Genomic DNA, 9568 nt, shown 5'->3' on the forward strand with positions numbered 1-9568 from the left:
ATCTGATTCAACCACAGAACCTTGGACACAACACCTCTAAATCAGGAAGAGGCCATCAGTATGCGCACTCCCCACAGAGATGCGATCTCACGTCCACGTAAGGTAGGGGGGAGGGGATATTCAAGGGGCTATGTTCGGACAATACAAAAAAAATGTCCAAAAAATAGTTAATATAGGGGTTCTCTTAGTATTTTTCAGAACATTTTCCGAACAATCCTAGGTTTATAGAACCTATAGCAGTTGTCTTTGCAAATTTTAATTTCAAATGCCTTTGATAATGGTTATGTTTTGCTGGCTTACATGTACATGAATAGCACATGATCAAGATGATGGTGGTAGTTTTGACGGCTTTCCTTCCAGTAGATCGAAAACGATGTAATACATTGCTATCTTTCGAATATCTCTAAGAATCGAGACAAACCAACATGTCCTGTAAGTATAAGACTTGGTTTTGATATGATAAAAAAATGTTACACATTTTCCCACTAGTTATTCTACTTATTCAAATATTATACAATGACTTTCATGCGCCAATTTTTGAGGCATTTTTTTTAAATTGTGACTGGAAGATATTAAAAAAAAGACAGCATGTGTTGTTGAAGTTGGTTCGAGTGCAAAAAGGTCACATAATTTTATGTAAACTACAGTAAACATCAATAAAAAGTTTTAAGTTTTAAAATATACAACATGGTGATAATTTATATTTTGCGGTTTTGGTCTCATCTTTCACATGAAAGTAAATATTTTTGACAGATTGTTACACTTGAGAGAACACTGTCCATTTTTGTAAAGCTTGCAGACATCGGTTTGCGCAAAAATGCAGCCATTTTGACGCTGTGTCAAGGAAAAGGGGCGAAAACAAACTGACCGTGTGGTACATTTCTCATATTTTCTTTATATTTTTAGCGAATTGAAATAAAACAGAATTAACATTTTAACCCGATGTAAGCACAAAACAGCTTTACTCCTTGTTTGTGCAAGCTGGACTTGAGGACGCAACTGGATGTACATGTACACAAAAGTTTATTTCAGACATCTCCAGCATTCTTTCACTAAGTGTAAACTTTTTTAATACACACTGTAGAAGCACACTCAGGACTGATTTCAAGTTATGGTACGACATAATCCGTTTTCTTGGATCACCTGTTTGCATTTGTAATATACTTCTTTATTCAATTTTCACTGGTGGGATTCAATTCTTTTATTTCATTTCCATTCAAAACATAATACAAAGTAATATAAAACAATATAAATCAAATACAATTTTACAGAAGGGCATTCTTACTTCGTAAAAAAAAAACACAGTATAATATAGAGCATAAATGGATATGGAAATGAGGGGGATCCACTAAAAAGCAAAGCTTGTAAAATTGTGGATCCCCCTTGGAAAAGAAGAAATTATAGTCGACTTACTATATGCGTACATGCATGTATTACAGGAAAGAAAAAGAGAAAAAGAAATCATATTGACGGAAACATAAAACTGAACAAATGCAAAGCTTTTCACACAAAGAGGTCTTCGTTGTAAAGGATATGTTGCGCAAGACAGGAAAAAACAGAGAGAGGGGATGACAAGACGTAGAAGACAAGACAAAACAAGAGACAGGACAGTACAAGACAACTAGTTTTTAAAAAGGAGTAAAACTAAGAATGGGAAAGGGCTGACCATGAACCAGCTTGATCTGGTGAAATAACAAAGGACTGGACAATATAGATGAAAAAAGATAAAATAAAAGTGAAAAATGTAAGGATTATAATCAAGATAATGAAGTGTTAGTTCCGTTGAGAAGAATTATAGGAATTAAGCAGGATACGTTTGAGTTTACGTTTGAATGAATTCAAGGAGACACTGTCTTTAACATTATTAGCGAGTGAGTTCCAGAATTTAGGACCGTTGAATAAGAATGTATTTTTGGCCAGTAAAGTTCTGTAAAGTGGGATGTGAAGTTCGTCAGAGTGTCTCATGGGGTAGTTATGATAAAATTGATTTTTTGGGAACATGGCATCAAAAATATGGGGAAGTGCATTATTATTATAACTATACATGAAGTGCCCTAACTGTAGTAAATACAGGTCTTTGACTTTCAACAGTTTACTTTCTAGAAAAAGTGGGTCCGTATGAGAACGGAAACATGTACTATGAATAATACGAAGTGCTTTCTTTTGCAAAAGCAACAATTTATCTAATAAATATTGATGGGTATCACCCCAAATAAGAATCCCATAGTTCAAATAAGGCAAGATTAAGGATGAGTAGAGCATGATTAATGATGTGGAGGGAATGCAAAATTTTAGCCTATTAATAATACCAATATTTCGTGAAATTATTTTGGATATATTTTCAATATGATTTTTCCAAGAAAGTTTATTGTCAACTGTTATTCCAAGAAATTTGGTGTAAGGTACCATTTCTAATGGGGTATTATCAAATATAATGTTCATCGGTAACTTGTCTATGGAATTACTAAATAACATGTATTTTGTTTTGTTAAGGTTCAAAGATAACCGATTGGCTCTTATCCACTCAGTAACATTATTAAGTTCAGAATTAATAACATCAACTAAAGTTTGTGGATTCTGATGAGAAAAAAATAAGGTCGAATCATCTGCAAACAAGATAAGGGATAATATTTTGGATGATCTACAGAAATCATTTATATAAATTGTGAAAAGAAGTGGGCCCAATAAGCTACCCTGGGGGACTCCACAGTTAACATATTTCAAATTGGAGTTATGATCTTTAACAAACACGTATTGTTGTCTGTTAAGTAGGTAGCTCCTGAACCACTCCAAGGCCTTCCCTCGCACACCATAGTGAGATATTTTTTTAAGTAGGATTTCATGATTAATGGTATCGAAGGCCTTGGAGTAGTCCAGGAAAATACCCACAAGGTGACTAGATTTGTCTAGAGCATTGACTACTTTGTTGACAAAATTCATCAGGGCATGAGTGGTGTTGTGCTTGTCGCGAAACCCAAATTGAACATCAGATAAAATATTATGCATTGACAAAAATTTTTCTGTTCTGACGTATACTATTCTTTCAAGGATCTTAGAAAATGTGGACAAAAGAGAAATAGGTCGGTAATTACCGACATCCAACTTATCACCTTTTTTAAATAAAGGAATTACCTTGGCTATCTTCATTTGATTTGGTACTGTACCATTTTCTAAGGAAAGGTTGAATATATGCACCAGCGGGGAAACAATAGAATTTATTACGGATTTTAAAATAAAATTATTAATTTCATCAAAGCCAGGGCTTTTTTTAATTTTCAAACCAGATACTATATCAATAACTTCTTGATTATATGTTGGAGCAAAAAATATTGAATTTGGATTAGGCGGGCCGAGAAAGTCCGAAAAACTTTTCGTCGCGGGAGGAATATCTTTAGCTAGATTTACGCCAATGGAAGAGAAATGGTTATTAAAAATATTTGAAAGGTTGTCACCATCATCAACAATGACATTATTAAATCTAATTTTGGAAATACTTGATTTATTATTGGAGAGATTCATGGTCTGTTTTAGAACCTTCCATGTGTTTTGCATGTCGTGTTTATATAGAGAAACTTCTTTATGTAAATTGCATTTGTAATATACTTCTTTATGTAAATTGCATTTGTAATATACTTCTTTATGTAAATTGCATTTGTAATATACTTCTTTATCAGTTTTATGTATATGTAATAGATATAATTGTATTCAAGTGGCAATTTTGATGCCTATTCTGAACATTATACTTGTATTCAGAATATCTATCGAAGTAATTCTTGGTATTTGGCAATATATTCTCTATATTGTATAACATTTAAGAAGTTAGACTCGGATATTTCAAAGTATAGTAAGCCTCCCAGAAAAAAAAGAAACCGCTATTTACTGTATTTTTTTGCTATCGAGATAATAAATATGCTTTTCTTCTTTCACTTGAGGCCAATTTATAAGTCCATAATCCACGCATGGCTGAGGTAGAACAATGAAAAGTGGTGCAACCAAATCTTCTTTTGCACGAGCAAAATAACGAGTTTGAGTGAATTTTTCTTGCCTTTGATGCAAATTTTTCAGAAAACAAAGTTCATAACTGAAATATTCATCTTATCTTCTTTCGCATGAGACCTTGTGCGTAAAATAATGATTGACACATGGTCTAAAAAAACACGAAAACATGTTCAATTTCTATCTATTCGACGGATAGTTGAAAAACAAAAATTTCGTTTTCCAACTAAAATGCACAGTGAGTGCGATCGTGCGGTCGGCTTGCATTTTACGTGTGGGTTTTGTCTAACTTGTAAAAAGTTGCTTAAAATGATTGGTTGTGGCAGGGGCTGTGGAGTTGCTGACTTAAAACAACCTTTCGAGCCAAAAAGGGATCCCAACTTGTAAAAAGTGATGTGCTTCTCTTTTTGCTTCGCCCCACCCCCTCAAACATCAATCCGCCACCTGTAAAATGTATTGAAAATAAGGGCATTTTCACACGTGAATTTTGAATTATCATTGTAATAATGATTGCTTATCTAATCTAATTCGTGATCGTACTGTGATTAGCGTTCGCGATTTTAATAATGTTCTAGTTTGGTTTCACACGCGCTAAAAAAAATTAGCATTAGCCTTATTTTTCACTGGAATCCTCATCAAAATTACGATTTTTTTTGTTACCGTGTGAAAGGGCGGTAAAACGATTTAGAGAAGTTTGATATACATAATTATCCAACTAATATTATTGTAGCTGAACCACCAATAAAAGGCATTCCTTCCCCGGCACGATCAGTATTTAGCCATTCACTGTTGGCCCATTGTCTGCAGCTTCGTTGCCATGGTTTGGAAGCGAAATAATCATTTGCTTTTCAACGAACAGTCGAAAAGGTAGAAAGTTAAAAAAGATTAAGCAGCATTTTCTCGACCATGCGTAATTCATACTTTTTCGCATAAGGTCTTACATGAAAAAAAGAAAAAATATGTGAGATATGAACTTTGTTTTTCAGAATCGTTGGAGTGTTCAAGGGAGGGTTGGGGGGATGACAAGGGCTGAGAAAAAAAGAAGAAAAAAATCATAATCCTTTTTTCTTTTATCCTTTTTTCTCTCTGATCATGTCATATTTTGTTAATATTTCATTTTGTAATTGCTGAAACGCATTAGTATATTAATTTCTAGTATTTTTGAAGTTTGATGTATAAGTTGTATAATTATATTGTAATGGATTTATTGTATAATTTATAATTATGTTTTAAATAGTTTGTACAAAGTATGTATGTTGATTTGAGAGAATATAATAAAACATCCTTTAAAAAAAAAAAAAAAGAAAATCACTGAAAATTTGTATTTGCTCTTACAAATGAAAATTTGATAGCACTATTTTCCATTGCTCTAACTCAGTCATGGTTGCATAATGAATGTTGAAATGTGCTTCAAATAAAAGAAGAAAAGTATTTCTCTCCATTCATGTACATTATCATGAAGAAAATATATGATCATGATACCAAAAAAGTGTAGTGAATTACGGTTTCCCTTTTTCTTGGACACACTGTATAGTAACTTTATAGAATCTGTATTTAATGCAATATGTTTATAAAGTTTGATGCCTTTTTCTGACAATGATATTGTATTCGAAATATTAATTGAAGTTATTCTTAGTAATGTTAAATAGTAAATAGTGAAATAGCTGTGTTCTATTACGGTTTATCAGACTTTAAAGAAGTTAGATTTTTATTTTAAAGTATATTAACTTTATCGAAGCTTTTTTAGATACATTGTGTATAATTTTGATGTCTTTTCTGGCAATTATATTTTTCTAATAATATTTGTTGAGGCTATTCTTGGTAAATTGAAATAGCTGTATACTCTATATTGTTTATATGACTTTATTATTCAAAGTATAGTAAATTTATCGAAGCTTTATTCAAAACACTGTTTTAATGTTGATGACGTTTGATGTCTGACAATTATATTGTTTCCAGAATATTTGTTGAGGTTATTTTCATTAATTTAAAATATCTACAAGCTCTCTGTTACTACGTATCTGACTTTTAGAAATTAGATATTATTCCAAAGTATAGTATTTAAATCGAAGCATTAGTTGCTACAGTGTGTTCAGTTTTGATGTGTAAGTGTTTTCTGACACTAATATTCAGACGATGTTTAAATCAGCCTTTTACTGTTTGTCTTCGTTATAGTTTTTCGTCCGAAACATGTTTTATTGCTTCAGAAAATACGAAAATACACCCTGTTTGCGCTTTTCAGCAGGTTGTTTATCATCTTGCAAGAGTTTATAGACTGAAATTATTATCGATTTAATATGTGTTGCATTGATCAGTTGATGTTTATTGTGAACGGAAGACTGATAGCAAGAAAGAAAGAAAGAAAGAAAGAAAGAGAAAATGAAAAGAATAGAGAGGAAAGAAAGAGGGTTGGTAACGGAGGCAAACTGCAGTGACAGAACAGCATCCAATAAAAATTATTACCTAAGAATTATCCCCAAAGGCCCACGGAAACAAGGGGGACAAGGACGTTGGCTGGTTTGAACATGGCATGGGGGTGCAAATCTTGAAAAGGTGGAACTAAGAAGCTGTTGAAAGCAGAAAAGGGTACAAATTTTGATTTGCTTGCCATTGTCGGGAGGGTTCACCCCGACCCCGGGGGGGGGGGCACTCGACCAAAAAGTGGTAGGGGTGTTCCGCGGGCGAGACAAAAAACGGGGGCCTTGGAGCGGACTTTTGTAAAGAGGGGCGTCCTCGGAACGGCCTTCTGAACTACAAATGTTTGTGAAAACGGGGGTCCTTGGAATGGATCGCCAGGGTGTGAGTGCGTATGCATCCCTATGGAGCGTGCATGATGATGCAGCTAGCGCGGCCCGCTCCGCCAGGTGCGCTCGCGCAGAGGCGATGGTCGGACAGCGCTCTATACGGCCGCTTTTCACCAAAATTGCAGCTCTTTGTAGCTGATCAATGCGAGCGGAACGGCGTAACGGAAAAAATATGCGAAGCTTTGGAGCGGATTTCTATCTTCTTTTTTTTCTCGATAAGAAGAAAATGCTATGCTTTGGACATGTTGGAGCGGCTTTCTTTGTTCTTTTTCTCAATAAGACAAAAGTGCTATGCCTTGGAACGGAAATTTTAGTGTAAAAATGGGGGTCCCCTCCGCGGCACATACCCACTATGCATTATATACTGAGTGCCCCGACCCCGACCAGCCCAACACCCTGGGGGGGGGGGGGGGAGAGCGGTGCAAACCCTTCACTCGAGTTTAGGGTCTAAATGCGCAGCCTGTAACGCATTATGTACTGAAGGCCCTCTCGCTATAGCAAGGTTTGTATGTGCTAGTGTTTGCGTGGAGGCAGACTTGATGATCAAATTTCAATCAGGGTTATGCCTGCAGACTGGTGGAGGGGAGTGAACCTCCAGCCCGCACCATTTTTAGTGACCATGTACACAAATGATCATCAATTAAATCTCATGCAGTGCTTAGCCACTAAACTTTCGGCTTAGCCTTCCCGCCTACTTTCAATATTCGTTCTGCGGTCCCTGACCTATCGGTAGCCATTTTTTTCCAGTCTATGTTCCCTTTTGAGAAGAAGATGGTATTTCGTGGAAGATATTAACGGTACACCATGTGTCAAGTCCTGAAATGAATGAGGTAAGAAAAGTGGATAGAATTGGTGGTGAATTGGACGGACAGTCAACCTGCCCGGAACGTCAAGTCTATTCTCTCCAGCTCCTGCTATACCACTCTACTAGCCGAATCAAACCAGCCTTCTCTCACCTACTCAAGCCTGCCTACTACTCAGCTTTCCTCTCCTTCTGTGTGTGGATGAGGGTGTGTGTGTGTGTATTTGAGTTTTGTTAGACGTGTATCAATCAGATATGATTATTTACGTCTGGGACCGACCTTTAACGTCACCATCCGAAAGACGTGACCAGGGCTCGCACCTCGTACCTCTGCATCAATTTTAAACTTCACCACAGCTTAGATTACAGGCGCACGCCATTAACGCCCTGTTCGGAATCCAACCCAAATAAAAACTTGCTTTTATAAGAAAAAGAAAAATCAAACAAGTATTGATAGGCGAAAGTTTGAACAATATTGGACAAATGACAAGAAAGTTATGAATTTTTAAAATTTGTAAATATTGGTTATCACTATACCTATGGCGACTTCAAATTGGCCGCTTATGTGATGTCATTAGTGATGTAAGGCAAGGACTACTCTTCCATGTACTTCAATACATATTACGGCTAAAATGTCATTTTCCCCAAAAGTTTTATTTCAAATTGTCTTTTTCTTTCATGAGGACATTAAACAATATACTACCTGGGTTATATTTAGATTACTGCCCCAGGGGAATGGGTAATTAGGAGAAAACCACAAATCCCTGATATTAAAGTACATGGCCTATGGGAAAGTTGTCCTTGCCCCTTGTCATAATTTACTTACCCAGTTGCCAATTTGATATCTACATGGTATAAGTGATCTCAATTTCTAAAGCAATAACTTTCTTATTGCTTGTCCGATTACTTTCAAACTTTCACCATTCTGTTTAATTCATTTTTCTCCTTCCCAACACAACATTGTATGGCCAAGGCTGGATTTCCCTTTAAGGACCACTCATTTCGAAAAGAACCCACATTTTTTTTTCATTGTTAGTAAACGTATACAACATGCAACCGTGATAATGACGGTCAAAATTAAAGGACAAGTCCACCCAAACAGAATATTGATATGAATAAATAGAGAAAAATCCATCAATCATAACACTGAAGATTTCATCAAAATCGGATGTAAACTAAGAAAGTTATGACATTTAAAAGTTTTGCTTAAAGAGAAATGCCAGTAGTTGCAGTAAACACTGATTTCATGAGAAAGTCGGTAAAATCAGGCTTAATTGTTAGTATATCATCGAGGATCTAGATCTGGTACAGTCACTATAAACTGAGCTTTGTGAAATCTTGAAATCTACGCTGAAAAATATTCACACTGAAGATCACCAACACAGATAAGCGCACGTGGGACAGTGTATTATTATCGCTTTGAATGTCGTGCCTGACGCTTGACCCGAATCCTGTGCTTATTTGCAATTACACAATTTCTTCCAGAATCCCTTGGCACATATTCTTTATTTATACAAACAGATACTTTGGTGGTCATTTCATTGGATTCTGTACGAACTCATTTTGATATCGTTACCAAAACTGGCATTTAACTTTAATTTCACAAAACAGTTAAATGCACATCCTGGTCAGTATGCAAATGACGAGACTGATGACATCACTTAATCACTAAAAATTAATATTTTGCATTTTATCATATCAAATATGAAATAGGGCCTATTCTAATTTTCTCCTCATCGTCCTGCGAAACGAAGTCTTATTCCTCTTTGAACATTTAGAATTACCATTGGCATTGCCATGACATAAATTTGTGTTATGCTTGTTGGATTTTTTCTCTTTTTTATTCAAATCAACATTTTGTTGGGGTGGACTTGTCCTTTAAGCATGTTCGCCATCAGCCCCATTTAAAAATCGTTTCCTGATAATTCCACATTTTTCAAATTTGCCCTCTGCTATAACAATAAGT

The sequence above is a fragment of the Lytechinus variegatus genome, chromosome 4 (genome assembly GCF_018143015.1).
Source record: "Lytechinus variegatus isolate NC3 chromosome 4, Lvar_3.0, whole genome shotgun sequence".
Taxonomy (NCBI): domain Eukaryota; kingdom Metazoa; phylum Echinodermata; class Echinoidea; order Temnopleuroida; family Toxopneustidae; genus Lytechinus; species Lytechinus variegatus.